At 37.9% G+C, this 19,686-nt stretch overlaps 1 pseudogene; it reads left to right on the forward strand.

Moving 5' to 3' along the window:
• Nucleotides 1-292: 292 nt before the first annotated feature.
• On the forward strand, nucleotides 293-929 carry LOC110330942 (annotated as a pseudogene).
• Nucleotides 930-19,686: the final 18,757 nt, after the last annotated feature.

Here is a 19,686-nt window from a genome sequence, read left to right on the forward strand (position 1 = left end):
TCTTCACCTGTTTGACTTTAGAACAAGATGTAGATCTCTCAGCTCCTCCACTGCTATGCCTGCCTGGATCCAGCCATGCTTCTTGCCATGATGATAATGGACTGAACTTCAGAACAAGTAAGCCAGGCCTATTTAAATGATGTTCTTTATTAGAGGTGCACCCTGGCTATGGTGTCTCTTTACAGAAATGGAAATTCTAAGTAAGACAGATGGCAATAAGAGCTTCTTTCTCAAGTGCCTGGAGACAAAAAAATCCCACAAGAATAAGGAAACTCTGAACCAGGCAGGAGTCATGGCAGCCAAACCTAAGCTCTACTACTTTAAAGGCAGGGGAAGGATGGAGTCCATCCACTGGCTGCGGCTGGAGTGGAGTTTGAAGAAGAATTTTTTGAGACAAGAGAACAGTATGAGAAGTTGCAAAAGGATGGACGCCTGCTTTTTGGCCAAGTGCCTTTGGTTGAAATAGATGGAATGTTGCTGTCACAGACCAGGGCCATCCTCAGCTACCTCGCGGCCAAGCACAACTTGTATGGGAAGGACCTGAAGGAGAGTCAGGATTGACATGTATACAGATGGCACCCAGGACCTGATGATGATGATTGCTGGGGCGCCACTTAAAGTCCCCGAGGAAAAAGAGGAGACCTATGCTTTGACAGTGACAAGAGCTAAAACCCGTTACTTCCCAGGGTTTGAAAAGATTTTAAAAGACAATGGAGAGGCTTTTCTTGGCATCCAGCTCCAAGAAACCATTTTGATGGTGGATGAACTCAGTACTCCTGTGCTGTCCAACTCTGCTGCAGGCATTTAAGACAAGAATCAGCAACATTCCTACAATGAAGAAGTTCCTGCAACCCGGAAGTCAGAGGAAGCCTCCTCCAGATGGCCCCTATGTTGAGGTGTACAGGACTGCCCTGAAGTTCTAGTGCAGCGTGCTTTAAGTGGCCTCCTGCAAGGTTCCAATCGCAGCGTCGCCCCTAGGCCAGCTGCACAGCATTCCAGAAGCAAGGTATTGATCCCAGGAGTCAAGATCTTCGAACGACAAAACCACTCTGTCCACAATGCCAAACGCCAATTAAATACAGTGAAGTCCTCACACCTGTGCCTCACACACTTGGCTCATCTTTGCAGCTAACTACAATCTCATTTGCTCTCCTCCTGTCCCTGTAGTCGCCTGCATGCACACAGCATACCTACATGTGTCTATCTTACGTATACACACAATACTCAAATCTAGATTGCTCAGCTGGGAGTTTATCTGAACCTGGCTTGTCACCAGTGGTGGCCTTGATCATGTGACGGCATCTCTTTGTCCTGCAGCACATAACTGTCATCTTGAGGAACCAAAGTGCCACACCCCCTTAAACACTGATTCTTCCCAGACCTGGCAGCCACTGCTCCCTTCCTGGGCTTTAGTTTCATTTTTTGAGACAGGTCTTGCTGGCTTCCCAGGCTGGCCTCATATTTCTTGGTTCAAGTTATCCTCCTGCCTCAGCATCTCATGTAGCTGGGACCACAAGGTGTGCATAGCCTCTCTTCATTTTGAAGTGTTTTCCGACTGCTTTAGCCACTTCACATGAGCAGTCATGCGACATTTATTCTGCTGTGACTGGCTTATTTTACTTAGTGTAAAGCCCCTGCACTTCGGGGCTGGTGTGATGGCTCAGTGAGTGAAGGCACCTACAGCCAGGTCTGACCACCCAGAGCCCACAAGGGATAAGGAAAGAATGAGCTTCCACAAGTTGTCCTCGGCCTCCATACTTGAGCAGAGACCTGTGTGTATACACAAATGAACAAATAAATACATGTAAACAAAAAGACAGATGTCAAGTCATTTGGTTATGCACTAAGGAGTTCACTAAGTGCTCTTAATTTCATTTGAGACTGTTGGCTTTGGAGAACAGTTTCTTTTCCTCTAATATCAAATATTAGAACAATTCCCATGACACATGTTATACGCCAGAGCATAAGAGATAGATCACAATGTGGCAACAAGTAAGTGACAGCTCTTACATGGGTCCTAGAGACTTTAGAGGAGACAAAATGCAGAGAACTGGCACAGTGATGTCAGAAGGGTATTATACAGGTTAGATAAAAGCAGCTATCTTCTCTTCAAGTCACAGAGCTCAGTCAAGATGTAGAGCAGAGGGCTGGAGAGATGACTCAGTGGTTAAGAGCACTGACTGCTCTTCCAGAGGTCCTGAGTTCAATTCCCATCAACCACATGGTGGCTCACAACCATCTGCAATGGGATCTGATGCCCTCTTCTGGTGTGTCTGAAGACAGCAACAGTGTAGTCACATGCATAAAATAAGTAAATAAATCATTTAAAAAAAATGATGTACAGCAGATTCAAGATGAGACATTGGTTCCATACATACTAGTCTGTCTGAAAGGAGAATTGGAATATCACCATCTTTTGATTACATAATGCAAACACTGTATGACCTAATATATATATCTGAAAAGTCATTGGTTGCTATCATGACCCATTTGTGGGTACTCATTTCTTAGAATTAAATTATGAAGTTTAGAATATTTATGGGTCTGATATGCTTAAGGAGCTCATCTCTGCTTTCCCTCTTACCGTTTTAAGACATGAAATATGACCATGCAGTCCTGATTTCAGTTGAGAAGTTTGCAGCTAGAGACAGTCTATTAAGCTACATATCAGTCAGCATGCCTAGGTTTATGTTAGAAATATTGTAATTGTCTATTTGCAAAAATGCATTATGAAATCTTCCTGCCTTAGCAATTGCACTAAAAATGAAGCAAACTCTTGTTTTACATAAAAGTGCCATTGAAAGCAAGACAGAGTTTGACAGCTATTAGCCTATGGAGTAACTTAGAGCAGGACATGATGGATATCTACAATGAGCCACTGTAGATATTTAGACAATCATCTGATGTTCAGAAGAGGGGTTCTCAGTTAGGGAAATTTTGAGATATACCATCAAAGTCATTGAATTCTTGCTCTACCCACCTACCCTACACATGCACATACATACAAAGCCTAAGAATAAAAACTATAATACTATTTTGAAGGTAGATCAGAAAAGAGGTTCAAAATATAGGCGGCCAGTGGCTTAGGGAGAAAAGAGGAGAGTACACTGAATAGATAATGGTTATGAGATGCAGCTGGCACAAGCATGAATTTGCAGACATGACTACCAGACTTAATAAATATAAGTCATCAGTGATTATGACAGAAGTGCTTTACAGTGTGGTGCTGACAAAAAGCCTAAGGCAAAAGGTTAAAAGGATGAGAGAAAATCAATTTGAGGCAGTGAATATCAGCAATTCCTTTAAGGACTTTTGCCCCAAAGCAAGAGTTCCTAAGATATAAACAGTTATGCACTTAGGAAAGTCTCTTGCTCTCATCTCAGAGAGGAAGTGTTAGAAAAGAACATTTTGGAGTATTTTAACAATATACCATGATGATAAGTCAGAATTGGAGTAAAGCTGCCTTTGACAGACTTTGAACATACGTATTTGATAGAAACCCAAAGTTTTGTCTCATAAAATTATATGTGTTGGACATTGAAAGAATGAAAGGACTAAGTAGCATTACACTGTGTACAACTATTAAAGTTAAATATCTAAAGAAGTCCATGCTTTCCTTAAGCTGACATAAGTTTCATGTAAGGGAATGCTTAGCAGTTGAAAGACTGGGTTAAATCAGGATTGTCTATTTTCAAGCATTGCTAATCTTTCATTCATGAAATATTCATATAACACCTACCATATGCCAGCAACTCTTCTAAACACAGGGAATACACTGTAAATAAAGTGACACATTTCCTATTCTTGAAAAGATTGCGAAGTATCTGGGGAGAAGAGCAATTGAACAACAGATTTCAAGTGTGGAAGCAATACAGAAAGGTAGCTATTTCCCGACCTGGTAAACATAAATTTTACTAAGATTTTAAGTGAGGTCGACCTGTTGATAGATGTCCCTTCCAATAGCACATGATTTCAGAAGTTATGTTGCTTAAAGTTTAAGAGAGGGGGAAGGGGAGAGAGAGAGAGAGAGAGAGAGAGAGAGAGAGAGAGAGAGAGAGAGAGAGGCTGTGTCTTACCTTAGTTGCGCACTTTGCCAGGAGTCATGTTTGTAGAGGATTGTCTTGCTTATTATTTGGTGTAGGAGTTCCTAGCTCACCATGGGTAGCACTGTCTGCAGGCAGATGGTCCTGAGCTGCAGAGGAATGTATACACTTGGGAGCAAACCAGTAGTGAGTTGCCTTTCTTTATGACTTCTCCACAGGCCCTTGAGTTCCCTGACCGGAGATAATATTAAATGGAAAGGCAAGCTGTCATGACTTCAGTTTTCTGCTGTGAAATTCTGTCCTGAATTCCCAAAATGTTGGACTGGTAGCTGCAATTATAAGATGAAGTGAATTCTTTCCTGCCCTCATTTGCTTTTCATCACAAATAGATAAAGGAAACTGGAACAAATAGGCAGAGGATTAAAAAAAAAAACTTCAGTGTTTTATTTATGATTTCCCTCTTTAAGTTACAAATAATCTTTACAGAATCAAGCATTAAATTTTATATATATTTTATTTTGTTTTACTATTATGATTATATCATGTGGCCTTCCTTTTCCTCCCTTCAGATATACACCCTTCCTCCTCTCTTTCAAATTTAGTTTTTATTTTTGCTTTGCTTTGAGTTTTCATTCCCAGAATAGTATACTTGCTTTGAATGTTAGCTGTGTTCATACACATCAACACATTTTGGAGGTCCAGTGGCTCAACACATCTTTCACTGCATTACTTACAACCTGGAACTCATGGAGGTATTGTGGTAAGACTTTAAGGAATCAGATTTATTATTTCCACTAATTAGTCCATGTTCCAGAGCCAAGCAAGGAAAGCATAGACTAGCCATGCTCTCTATTGTTAAGGCACTGGATATTTGTTTATTCTACATATCTCATTACACCTAATACTGCCCTACTTTCCACAACTTGATGGGAAAGTGACAGATCTAATTTTGGTCTCTGATTTTCTCATGCATTATTTGCCCATCCCTTTTATGTCAAATGTTTTATTTCTGTTTTCACTACTCAGCATTTATATATTTGGGTGTATTTCTGAGATTTTAGAATGTCTGTTGGTTTGGATTTCCTGTGGTTTATAACATCTTGATGTTTTTTTCCTGTGACGTTTACACTGCATTTTTCTTTACTATTCTACAATCTACATCAGCAACTTGTTTGTGATTTACACATGCACACACACACACACACACACACACACACACACACACACCACATTTTTGTGTAGATGCTGAGAGAGATAAACCAGTAATTGAGGATTCAATTTAATGTGTTGGCCATGATATTTCTCACTTTTTGGTTACAAATAGTAAACACACATTAGACACACACACAGATACATAGACACACACACAGACACACTTGGAGATATATATACACACACACACATATAAAACAATGCTGTGCTTAAATTACTTCAAATACCTAAATATGATATTTTGATGGTTCAAATCTTAAAGCCAAAAGGAAATTTTAAAATTTTTTAGATCTTCCAAGACCACAAAAAGGAACCAGGCTTTTAATAACCAAAAGAGAGCTATAGAAAATTATTTGAAATGAATAGTAATGATTGATAATGGATGCAAAAATATAACTGTTTACTACTATAAAATATGTTATTACTGGTCATGCATAGAACAATGGTTACATAAAAAAAGATTTAAGTTATTCTTACTTTATGTTTGATGGTTTTGTCTGTTTCTCGATGTAATATATGATATGAATGTTTACTTTGCAGCTTTATGCATATATATCTGGTACAATAATGCTGAGCCAGCAGAAATAATAAAAGGAATAACATCAGTAAGAAATGTTACATATTTTCAGGTTAAAGTAACCAGTAGAACATAAGGTCCCGTACCTGTACCTAAAGGCAGAATTTCACTTTTGCCTCTCTCAATGGCTTTGTGTTGCTTAGTCTGGGCTAAAGTCATTTCTTGTGACTCTGAATTTTTCTGAGTAGATTAAAAGCCTTGATAACTCCCAAAATGTATTGCTTTCTCTAGGAACATAATTTGTTTACAATTCTTAAACGCATGATCTCTTCAGATACTTGAGGCTTCTTCTAATATGCATATATATTATTACTTCCTCAAATAGTTCTCAGTTTAAAATAGACATTTGAAGACAAAAGTAAACACAATTGAAAGAAATAACAAGGGATTCGAAGAATAAATAAAAGTGAAGTCAGAAAAGGAAAGGATGCAAGAAGAAGAAGAAGAAGAAGAAGAAGAAGAAGAAGAAGAAGAAGAAGAAGAAGAAGAAGAAGAAGAAGAAGAAGAAGAAGAAAAGAAGAAAAGAAGAAAAGAAGAAGAAGAGAAAAAGAAACACAAGTGAGGGGAAAAATGAAATGGACCGAGTTAGAATCAGACTCATCTCAAAGGTAACATAGCGGAGAAGGCTGTCACAGCACGCATGGTGTTTAAAAAGAAAAAAAAAAAAAAAAAATTGCCCCGCTCTCTATAATGTATTTGACCTTCTGGCTACCCAACTTTTTCCTCATCTCTGCCACTTGTTCCAAATTACTTTAGAACAATGGAAAAACCTAACTGAAAAATTACATTTTAAGCCAAAATTGGTCTAAAGGCCATTGCAAAGCCTTGTCACGGGGTCTGGCCATCCAGCCAGCAGCTCCGATCTCTCCCTCACTCCTCAGAACACTATTATTGCCTTTGCAACTGCACAGCAGTTCTAAAGGTCTCTCGGCATTTCTTGAAATATTTTATACTCACGCTTCTCCTCCAGGTTCAGTTATTGTAATCTCACTTTAAACATTTCTTTATTTTCACTGAGTGAGAGAGGTAATTAAATGAACCAGCAAAACTTACAAATCTTTATGTGTAGCTCCACTGAGGCCAGTGACTCTTGTCTGTCTGTGAGGTGTCAGTTGTTCTGAGTCATGTGTGAATAGTGGTCAGGGCCGTGATGGTTTCTGGGATGAAATCTTCCAGCCTTCCTTAGGACACCCTGTTAGAGCAGGACACCGGATGAATTCTTACTTCCTCTTAAGAAATCGGAGCTCCATAATTCATGATCAGCCAAGATAGTCTTCGGGCCTCACCTTAACAAAGTGTGAGAAATTCTTTCTAGTGCTTTAGAGAAAGTAACAGGGAAGGGATTGTTGGTATTTAGAATACATTTTGGAGGAATTAAACATTTGTAAATTTACGAAGATTTTATTCTGAATGTGCTGATATGCTGATAACTCAAGTTAATAGCGTTCATATTTTAATAAGAAAAACACACAATTTAAATGTGTTCTTATCAATTAATCAGGTAAGTATTGAGAGGTAAACTTCTACTGGAAATCACACTAGCTGGAAGGCTGAAGTAGATACTAGTGGTATTTTGCATTTAGTGCCAGTATTACCAGGAGCTAGAGTATCAGCGCCATCTAGTGGAAAAATTGCAGAACTGGTAAAATAACTAATTTTAATCTATGCAACCCCTGTTCTCTAAGAAGGCTGCAATTTACTTTTAAAGTTTGCAACAAGAATTAGGCATCAGTGGGAGAGGATGTGCCTAGCTGAAGAGACTTGATGCGCCAGGGTGGGAGAAAACTCAGGGAGAGTCTCACCCTTTCAGAGGAGCAGTATTTTGTGAGTGGGGAACACAGCTATTGGGATTTTAAAACTGCAGTAAAATAAGTATTTTTTTTTTTTTTAAAGTTAAAAGGTCTAAGAAATCAGGGTGTTCAGACACAATAAAGCTGACACACATATGAACACAGAGACTGGTGCCGTCTACAACATCAGAATACCCAAAACAGTGGCCTAGCACTGAGAAAGGGAAGTGGCGGGGGGGGGGGGGCACTCCCAATCAAAAGCTATTTACAATTGATACCCAATGGCTAAGGGAATATCAGTTTTCTCGAATGCAGTGTCACTGGGTGCATTAAGCGTAGTCCTGCTCAGGCCCAAAGCCGTAATTGGCCATCCCAAAATGTACTCCATGTTGCTGTGTTTGCTTGCTGACGTTTGCGTTGTCGTGGTATTATTATTATTATTATTATTATTATTATCATTATTATTTTGTCTCATTTGTCTTTTGCTTGTTTGATTTGATTTTCACTTTTGTGGTTGTGTGAATTATGTTTTGCTTTTGTATGAAAAAAGTTAAACACAGTATGTATGATATACAACATAATATAGCACATCAACTTATTTGTCTTTTTTAGTATATAGTATTGTATGCAAATTATGGAATATGAGGGTTGTGATTGTTCACTGAGACTAAAAATTCAAAGTATATGTCACATACCTAATTTGTCAAGTAATGATTAAAGACTAAAATATCTTTATTTTTGCTCTTGGCATTTTCTCCCTTTCTTGACCTTTGGAATTATTTTAAGGTTCTCAAAAAGAGCAAGTTCAAGGAAGACACTGAAGTGCCACAGCCCCTCACCTGGTCTAAGCTGTTAACAGCCCATACTTACTCCGTAGAGTCAGTTTTGTTCAGTTGCCTAAACTAGGTGTGAAAATATACTGAGCTGCCAAGCAGGCAGCATATGCGAGCTGGTCCAAGGCCCCCCTGACACATATATAGCTCTGAGACTGCCTGGTCTCAGAGACAGGAGGGCAGAAGAATAGGATGAGGAACTGTGGGGGAGGGAGCCAGTAGGGTAGGCAATGGCTAGATTGTAAAAATGTAAAAAAGAAAGACAGCTTCATACAATGCCTGTATCACAGCAGCTGTGCCCTCTGTGCCTACACATCTTAGATGATGTTCTGTATGGCCAGTACGATACGAAGGATAAATAAAGCATTGTGTTCTGATTATTTCACAAACAAGGCTTTTCTGTTATTTGTCTGATGTTAGCTACGAATCTCATTATTTCTTAATTCTGCTGTCTTCGCGAGGAGATTATAAATCACAGAATTATTGATATCATTAACTACTAATTATGTGAAAAACCTTTGATACTTCTTCACTGCTGATCCACTTGCAGATTTTATTATGTTATTATATTATTTGTTTTGTTAAACTTTGGCTATAACCTATCAATATTGTGCTCCAAGGATTTTTTTCATCTATGTGTAGTAAGAATTTTCTAATCAGTAAAAACTGATTTTTTTGGACTTGGATGCTACTATTGTTGCACAGTTTCTAGATGATAGGCATACCACACACATGCACACACACACACACACACACACACACACACACACACAAATGCACTCATGAATGCCCATAAGCTCTTACATAACTATCTTCCTTAAAATATATTTTTCCTTCACCAAAATAGAGCTGGGAAAGTCTACGGTGTCAGCCACATTTCTAACTTGACCTTTAAACATCTTCACTCTTTCGGAAATATTTTACTCAAAAAATTCAAACACATCTCTAATATTTCATGCTGAAATGAACATGAAAAATCGTTCTCTACCCATGACAATGATTTTTCTGGTCCTGTTTGCTTATTATTGCCATATGTTTTTAAACATTCACCCTCAAAGTATAAGCAGCTTATGGAGAAAAATTGAAAACAAGGTTGAATTGCACTTAGAGGGTAATTATAGCGATTACATATGGAAATGTTAAAAGTGGGTTATAGCTCAAAAAATGGGGGAGGATTAAAGTCTTTCCTTTGACTCGGAAAACACTGAAAACAGGTACATTTCAGAAAATCAGTATAGACTGGATTCCACACCACGTCTTCTTTCAGAGTCTAGCCTTAGAAGTACAGTCTTCACCCTTCCTCAAGGAAACGTCTTTTTACAGCTGATGGAGACCACTACAGAGAAGACACAATCAACCCGAATGCAGAACCAAGCGGCCTAGTTCCAATGGATAGGATACACCTACAAAAATCCTATCTAATGATAGGATACACCTACAAACCCAAGCCTCCAGGAGTAGAGTAGAAGAGCAGTCAGAAATGGGTGAGAACTAGAGGATCAGCCTCGTGGCCGTGGGGTCGTCACTTAGGCACACAGAAGTCTCAATATGGCGTCCCAAACTTGAGCTGAACCAAGACAACACCAACAGCAACACACGTGACCAAATGGTTGGATCTGACAGGGGGTAGAGGGGGCATGAGGCAAACACCTGAGGAAAACTGGGGGTGGGATCATTGCCCTTCCCAGAAGAACGCACTGGTAGGTTATCTGATGGCGAATGGTCATGCCTGAACATATACATAGAAGTACAATTTATTAATGAGACAGGCTATATTTAGCAATATAAATAAAGCAAGACTTTATATAAACCAGGTTTTTACATTCCCTTATTCCTCAATGTGCTTTCTGCATTTGACCTTTGAGTCTGAATATCTTCACCTTCAACCTAACTAGAATCCTTCACACTACAGGTTTTATATTTCTGGAATCTACTATGAAAACAACAGACTTTTCCTTGTTTTTGTGAATATTCTCCAGTTTGATGTTTTTTTTTTTTCTATACAGATAAGGAAAAGACAGACTAGAGAAATAGCAAATTACTTTTGGTAAAGTTTGACCTTCTGTATGAAACACTGTGGAACATGAATTCTACATTGCAAATCACCAACCTTAAGACTGTTAAAGCCTATATAAAATGTTAAGGTACAGGTAACTGCTATCTGGCTAGCCTGACGTTTTTCACTGTTACTAATGTCATAAAGAAACTTTCTCATATGTAATTATTGCTGTTATTAAGAAACCTTCTAATTCCCAAGTTGATTGCATATTCTGTTATATTCTGTTCTCTTGAAAACCAATCACAACATAAGTCGTTTAGAACTGCTTTGTATAGTTAGGCACAATAAGCTTTGACATAAACCAACCACTCAGGACTCCTTCCTGAATTTCTGTAAAAGCTTTTATGGTATTTGCTTTTATAAGCTGCCCCTAGAATGAACCCCAATATAAGAGACACCTGTACTAATATAAGAAACATTGAAATAAGTCTTCCATTTTGTGTATAGGTTGAGTAAAGTTTAAGTTCGAAGACACCCTTGGGAATTAACATTCTACTTGGAAGAAAGGGACACGTGCTATAGGGGTAACTCACATCCTGGTTGGTAGTTTTAAGATATGAATGTTAGACAATTCCCCTGCCACTAACCAATGGGAACAGGATAAATGTACAATAAAGACATGTTCCTAAGGAAATTCCCTATTGTGACTGGTGAAATAACTTGGCACAGATGTTGCAGATCTCAGGCTTAAAATGCCCTATAGGATCCTGAGTCTGTTCTGTGGCCCTCATCAATAAATTTGGGTGTGGTTTNTGTGTGTGTGTGTGTGTGTGTGTGTGTGTGTGTGTGTGTGTGTGTGTATGTGCGTGTGTGTGTGTGTGTTCACAATTATAGAATGCACACACATGGAGTCCAAAGGTCAAGCTTGGTTTCACTCCACAGAGGTCATTTATTTGGATTGGGTCTGGAGACTGGATTTTTCATTCTGGCACCTGAAGCAAGACTGTTAGGGTAGACTAACAAACAAGTCACAGGATCACTTTGTTGACATCTTCACTAACTGTCTATATTTTTACATATCTTCAAGGATTAAATTTGAGACCACTTCATTGCATGGCAAAATTTTTCCAAATGAACCTCATATTTATATCTAATACTTCTATCTTATTAATAAACTTTGGAAAAGTTGTATATAGTATGAAAATAAATGAAAAGATGCCTTTTAAAAACCAACCGTCATACAAAAAATCATAGGTAAAGCCAGGTAAAGTATCCTTTATTTGCCTAAAATAATTGTCTTCTCTGAAGCTCATTGCTAAAACCGTAGTTTAGCTCTTCCTAAACTCTGACTGGCTGCATCAACTGAGCTATTCTGGCTCAAACTCCTCTCCAAACTGACTGATTTAATCTGAATTCTCTCTGCTTTTCACTATATTGCTCTGATTGGTCTCAAACTAATGGTGGCAATCTGCTCTAATCTTCTGGATCCTTCTCATTCTCTGTTTCTTCCTGTCTCACCTGTGTCTAGCTTGTTCTTTCTGAACCTTGACTCTGTAAAACTGTCCCTGTGAACACTGCCTCTAAAATCCATAAACTGAACTGCCACAAAGTCCATTCCATTAAACTGCCTCTCAACTCACTGACTCAACCAAACCCACAGATCAGAACTGTCTGACGCAGAGATCTGCATGCCTCTGTCTCCTGAGTGCTGGGATTAAAGGCATGCCTGGTCCAAAACTTTCCTCTATGGGGAAAATTGTTCTATACCCAGGTGGCTTTGGATTTATCTCTCGCCTCTGTCTCCTGGGATGAAAGGCATGTCTGTACTCCCTCCAGATCACACAGACTTAACAGGTCTTTGGATAGAATCTTTTACCAGAGCAGACATGCTGCTGCATTCAGATGCCTGTACACAGGAATAAAACCTAAATAATCTGTAGGCTAATAAATTAAAATATCAAGTAGAAGATCTATGGATCTTTTATTCGTTAAAGGATTTATATTACTTACTGTGGATATACTTCTGTATATGACATGAATGCATTGCCTGTGAAGAAGAGAACAGGGTGTGAGATCCCCAGAAGAAATAGTTACATACAGTTGTGAGTCACTATGTGAGCGTTGTAAATCAAACTTGGATCCTCTGAAAGAGCTACAAGTGTTCTAAACCACTGAACCACCTTGCCATCACTTCTGTAATGTGTTTTTAAAAGCAACCTTTGTTCAGTTAAATATGATAAATTTACTGAACACCTATTCTTTCATACACTGTTCTTTGTAATTCCAATACTTTAACTCATCTATATACACAAACTCACCTTAATAACCTAACTAGTTTATTTCATTTATTTGAGTTTTCCTTTTTCTAGTCAGTAAAACTTTTGTAAGGTCATAGTGGTATTATGAAGACGAGAAATATGATTTGAGTACCATATTCCAGCTGTAGAAACCCAGCATATTAGTATTATAATCTAGTGCTTATTATGAATCCATGCAAGCTTTATTTCCCATGCTGCCATTATTTGAAATTAAAAATTAAGTAACAAGACTAAAACCAAACCATTGAATCTTTGGCAGTCTATAAGAACAACACCCAAGCAGTGGTAATTTAAAATAAGCTTTCTAAAATTGCATTGCAAACCAGGAGTTTATGATTATGGTGCACATTTGAGACTAGCCAATTTCCAAAGCTGTACTATACTTAAATACAAGATTACTTTTTAAAGTAGCTAAGGATTATGTGCACTTACACAGTGACAATTAGTAACTCCAATAGTGTGTGCAATAACTCTAAGGCCAGCACGGAGTTATCTCACAATAACAAAGCGACCTACCCAGGACTTCGGTCAGAAGCTGGATAAGAACACAAAAGGCAAATGGAATACTCAGAGATATGTTTGTTGCTCTCTCAAAATGAAAAGTTAGAAGTGCTGTGTAAACTGTAGCTATGGTTTAAATCAAAGAATTTATCATTGGGATCTGAATTGTAAAATGTAGAATAGAAACCTGAGCAGAATGAAAATATACTTTTTTATAAATCAACTTTTATTGGACATTTTATTTGCATTTTAAATGTTATCCTCTTTCCCGATTCCCCCATAAACCCACTATCACATCCACCCTCCTCCTGCTTCTATGAGGTTGTACCCCAATCCACTCACCCACTCCTGCCTCCCTACCCTCACATTCCCCTACACTGGGGTATCACACCTTCACAGGACCAAGGGCCTCTTCTCCCATTGTTGCCCGACAAGGCTACATATATGGTTGGAGCCATGGATCCCTCACTGAAACTAATAAAAGAGAATGTGTGGAAGAGCCTCAAATACATGAGCACAGGGGTAAATTTCCTGAACCGAACACCAATGGTTTATGCTCTAAGATCAAGAATTGACAAATGGAACCTCATTTGCAAATTCTTTCATTAAATTCATAAACTTCTGTAAAATTGCAAAACTTCTGTAAGTCAAAGGACACTGTCAAAAAGACAAAACAGCAACCAACAGATTGGGAAAAGATCCTATATCCGATAGAGGGCTAATATCCAATATATGCAGAGAACTCAAGAAATTAGACTCCAGACAATCAAATAACCCTATTGAAAATATACTTTAATCTGATAGCCAACTGCCATGACATGTAATACCCAGGAATATAGAGCATTACCAGATAGTTACTAAACATGTATGAATGTATGGAAATCATTCCATTATTTGAATCTCAGAGGTTGAACGTTCTTGAGTGCTAGCAATACAGAATGCATTGATTCTTACTACTTTCCACAAGTGTGTGGATGCATGTGTGACAGTGGGGTTCTAGCTATGGCTGCACCAACTATGCCACATCCCATTCCTCCAAAAGGGCATCACTGCTGCCAACTGTACTGCGATATTCTTCTTAGTGAACAGTAAAAGGAAAACAAGATAATTCAAATCTAAGGATGATAGACTGGGAAAGAACACTTCGGTGTATCAGGTCATGTCTCCCCATCTAGAAGTTTGTGCTCATTTTCATGGCCTTACATTTTTAGAGTTCAGAAGTAGACTTTTCAATCCTTATGCATGATACAAAACTAGACTAAAGTGAATTAAATAAGATTGAAGTACAGAAGATTTCCACAAGTAAGCATTTGTATTGGACTTGAATATGAGTTCAAGATGAAATAATTGCTTTCAGTTTCTTTTGGAATTAAACTCCTTACATGCTTGTGGTCTTTAAACAATTAGAGTTTCTAAGGCAAAATACACAACAAAATTAGAATTTTCAAGGGCAAAATTAGTAACAAATATTTTACTGAAAGGACAAAAACTGTATTGAATGAAAAATTATAAAAAATGCATTTTCATAAATTCCTTATAATTTAGAGGTATAGAGTCCTAACGTGGAGAATATTCAGTTGATATTTAATTTGACTTAATATCCCTTAGATGAAGATACAAAAGGCCACAATGTAAAATCAGTATTTTTTTTTTCTGCTTCCATCCCTAAAGGACAGAATTCTTTAGATGGAAGGGGATTTTTAAAATACTTCCTGGATGCTAATGGTACTTGACAGCATTGTTCATGGTTGAAGTCAGACAGAATTTCTGAGCGAACATCATTATGTACAGTTCCCAACTTGCTCTCTGTGAAAAGATCACCATACTTCCCTCAAGGCCAGACAGAGACCACGCCAAGCATTCCTGCTGAAATCTAACATACTGTACCTTATTCTATCTCAGTCTTTCCTAAAACCACTTTAGTTTCATAGATGCAACCTAGAATACTTGAATACTTGACAACTAGAATACTTGACACAAGATTCCCAAATATTATATTTTATAATGATAAGCTACACTAATATATATCAAGATACTGAGTATTTACTAACTTCCAATTGACTACACTTAGTAATAATCATGCTTTTTCTTTTTTAAAAAAATCAAACCCATGATGTATTTTAAAGGAACTGAAAAAAATCAAACTGACTTTAAGCAAATTCTGCTCATTTATTTTCTTCTAGATAGTTTCAATTCTAGACATGGTTCTACAATGTTAGTAAATATCATGCCCACAGTTTAAAAAGTATAACTCATTTTACTCTAGCATTTGCATATGTAAATGACACACTCAACTTACTATAGCTGGAACCAAGATATGATGACCTATTAAAGTGCATCTCAAGATCTGGAAGCTACCTGGTTAAAAGACTGTGTTAGAGCAGGGTGGAATCATTGGGTAATGATTGTGCTGCAAGCTTGAGACTATTTCCTTTAGGTCAGAAAGTGTTCTATTTCTTCTAATTTAACATGAAACCTCACTATTTTTAGTAATTTGAAATAGTGAAGCTATCCATACATAGAGACACATGCTGCCAGCTCAGTACTTAGACTAAATGAACAGTGTGATATGGGGTTCAGAACTGTCACGTGACAATATCTGTCTATAAATACATATATGAAACTAAGAAATAACTTTAATGAATTTAGAAATACAATTTTAAATAACTGAGAACTCAGATGAACTTTTTCAACACTATTGCTACCCGCTTTTTTTACCTATACGTTTTTAAGAAGTTTGCATCCAGTTTTAGAGATTAATATTTGATACTTTATTATGAATTGGTTCTGAATTCAAGTTTAAAAACCTAGATTCTCATGAATAGAGACAACTTCTGTTTATATTTCTATTATTTGGTATTATTTGCATTGCCAAGAAATATACAGTTAGCATATAATACTAAGTAGATAAAACGGATAGATTTTATGCTCAATTTTTATTTACTTATAATTATTTCAATACTATGAGTTATAATTATTTTCTGAAATATGGTGATGAATTCAAGTCATATGAGAAATTTCTTTAAGTATCACTGGCCTAAAACTTGTGCTAAAACATGTTCTCGTCGGTCAGTCTTATAAATGTATACTAATGAAGGTATATACACTGAAAATATTTTTATACGTAGATTTTTGTTAGTATATTCAAAATGTTAGTAATTCGTCCATCCTGGCCACAATCAAGAAAAATGAGCCTATGTGAACAAATCAAAACTTCAGATATTAAACATTACAAATACCTTTGTAAACTTTAATGATTTAGTAATTTTATAAAGTAACTTTTGCTTCAAAGATGTTGAAGTTATGGTGTTGGGGGCTTACGAAATGGCTCAGCAATAAGGAGCACGTACCAGGCGTTCCTCCCTCGGCATCGCCCACTTTATCTTTTGAGACAGGATCCCTTCCTGGATTGAAGCTGGCTGTTTATCCAAGGCTGGCCTATTGAGCCCCAGGGATCTGCTTTTCTGAGCCACTCTCACGCTGGCATTGCAAGCACTGACCACCATGGCCGACATTTTTACGTGCTGGTGCTGTTGGTTATCTCACCTGGAGCCTCATGCTTACACGTACGCTACCTAATGAGCTATCGAGACCGTAACCCTATCTTAAATTTTTATGACTACTTACCAAGTACTTTGCTTCTTAAATACATGGAATGCGATTGTGTAAACAAACAAACACACACAAGGAAAAAACTTCGGCAAATCAAACTTGGAAGTTTCATTGAGCCAAGACTAATTTAAAACTGGGAAGTCAATAAAAGCAATGATTCAGAGATCTCTGCTGAATAGTACAAGGACTATTACATTTTCAAGGATGCCTTCATGTGTTCACCCCTCTCTTCCTCCTCTTCCTGCACCTCCTCTTCCTACACCTCTTTTCCCTTCCCTTTCTCCTCCTCCTCCTTTCTCAGCCCTTTGCAGCCCTTATTTCTTAACCCAGGACTAATAAATAATCATGAAAAGAGACCACTTCTGTTCTTTATGTTGCTATTAATTGCCTTGCGAAAAATAGAAGTAAAGCAAAATAAATTAATTGAATGATTACAACTGGACCCTGTTATCACTTAGACAAGGTCTGAGAGTTAGTAGCTTTGTTTGGCTGAAACAAATCTGATATATTTGAGTGAAACATTGATACTTGCTATAGTTTCAAATGAATCTGTAGTTAATTTATACGCAAGTAAACATTGTTTTTAGATGTTAAAAAGAATTCTCTGTGACTTTAACTAGCTTTGAGTATGAAGAAATTTTAGGGAAAATGATTTTAATTTACACTTTTTGCACAGTAAGAGAGATGGGGATTATTTTCTCAAGTTTGCAGACAAACCTCAGGGAAAAGGCCTCTTTTGCTTATCATCTGAATAACATTAAAATTAAACGTCTTTACTCAGTGTGACAAAACCTGTCAATTAGGGTGTTATTTTTATTGCTTATTTTATTTATACATTTCAAATGTTGTCCCCTCATCCATATTTCCCCTCTGAAACCCCCCATCTCATTTCTCTTCCTCTCTGCCTCTATGAGGGTGCTCACCCACCCACCCACCCACTCCCACAACACTGCTGTAGCATCTGCCTACACTGGGGCACCAGCCCTCCACAGGACCAAGGGCCTGCGCACCCATTGATGCCAGATAAGACCATCCTCTGATACATATGTAGCTGGAGCCATGGGTCCCTCCATGTACTCTTTGGCTAGTGGTTTAGTCCCTGGGAGCTCGCGGGGGAGGGTCTGGTTGATTGATATTGTTGTTGTTCCTGTGGGGTTGCAATCCCCTTTAGCTCNTTCAGTCCTTCCCTTAACTCTTCCAATGGGGTCCCCATGCCCAGTCCAATGGTTGGCTGCAAGCATCCACATCTATATTGGTCAGGTGCTGGCAAAGCAAGAGATTCTTGGCATCAGCAATAGTGTCTGTGTTTGGTGTCTGCAGATGGAATTGTTCCTGTCTAAAGAAAATACAGGGACAAAGAGTGGAGCAGAGACTGAAAGAAAGGCCATCTAGAGTGTGATTTCAATGGTATTTTTTTTCTTTTAATTACTGACTAAGCTACTCTGCACTTGGTACATTAAAATCAGTGCTAGATATAACTGTGTTTTTTTTAAATCGAACCCTGTGTGTTTTCCAACCTACCCTCTAAAGGTCTATGCATGTGTCAAAAAGTTTGAATTTTTGTTGTTCCCACCTCTGCCTTCAGACTGCTCGGTTTTACATGTGGGTATCACAATGTACAGAGTATATATGTTAAATTACATCTTGATAAATACTAAAAATTTCCCATTGTCACAAAAATTTATTCCATTCCCAATTAAGATATTAGCTGTAGTTTGTTATTATATTTTGTTTCATTGTTTTATTCCTGGGAAATTTCATGAATTATATAATGCATTCTGGTACTAGAAAGCTGTACTTTCTTCTATACTTATCACATTTAGAAATCACTCTGCGTACAAGTCTCTTAACCACATTAATATTTCTTTGATTTCTTTGTATGCCATTGAAATTTAATGATGTCCTACTAGAAATGTGAAAGTGAGTTCTGAACTATCTGTTAGTAACTGTTGACCCAGAATTCTTCCCGTCTAAAAGAACTGCAGGGTCAAAAATGGAGAAGAGACTGAATGAAAGGCAGTCCAGTGATTGGCCCAACTTGGGATCCATCTCAAGGGGAGGCTCCAAAACCTGATACTACTACTGATACTATGGTATCACTGAGCCACCAACCAGGAAAGACACATACACTAGCTGGTCGAAGGCCCCAGAGACATACATATACAGCAAAGGACTGTCTGGTCTGGCCTCAGTGAGAGAAGATGTACCTAACCCTTGGGAGACTTGAGGCCCTGGGGAGTTGGGAGGCCTGGTGGTGGGTAAGAGAGGGATCTTCTTGGAGCCAGGGGTAGGGGGGAGTGAGATGAAGGAGGGTGGGAAGGGCTGGGAGGGGGGCAATGACTGGGTTATAAGATACTTAAAAGTAATAAAACAACAACAAGGGAAAAACAAAACCAATAGCTCTCCATGTCTCAGAATCTATCAGTAGCCACCAACTAAGTGATTCTTTATTAAGTTAGAGAATAATTTCTAGCCTGGGCACCTAGTTTCCCAAAGCAGGAAAAAGTGCCTTTAAGGACTCTATCCAAATTCCAATAATTTAGGTAGCTTTTGTTCTGGCTGGTAGAAGCAAGATTTATTTTAGCCTGCTGTGGGCATATCCTGTCTATGCTTTGGGGGTGAGGGGACTACCAATCTATACTGCTTTAACACAAAGTTCCTTTTCTATTTTAATAATAATTATATTATACTCATTTTCTGATTTCACTTGTGCATGTAGCTGGACCCCTTCCTTACAGTAAAAGAATTTTTAAAATTTAGAAAATTCTCATGCTTAAATAGTGATAAAAGTACATTAACAC

This window comes from Mus pahari, chromosome 13, assembly GCF_900095145.1.
Source record: "Mus pahari chromosome 13, PAHARI_EIJ_v1.1, whole genome shotgun sequence".
Lineage (NCBI taxonomy): Eukaryota > Metazoa > Chordata > Mammalia > Rodentia > Muridae > Mus > Mus pahari.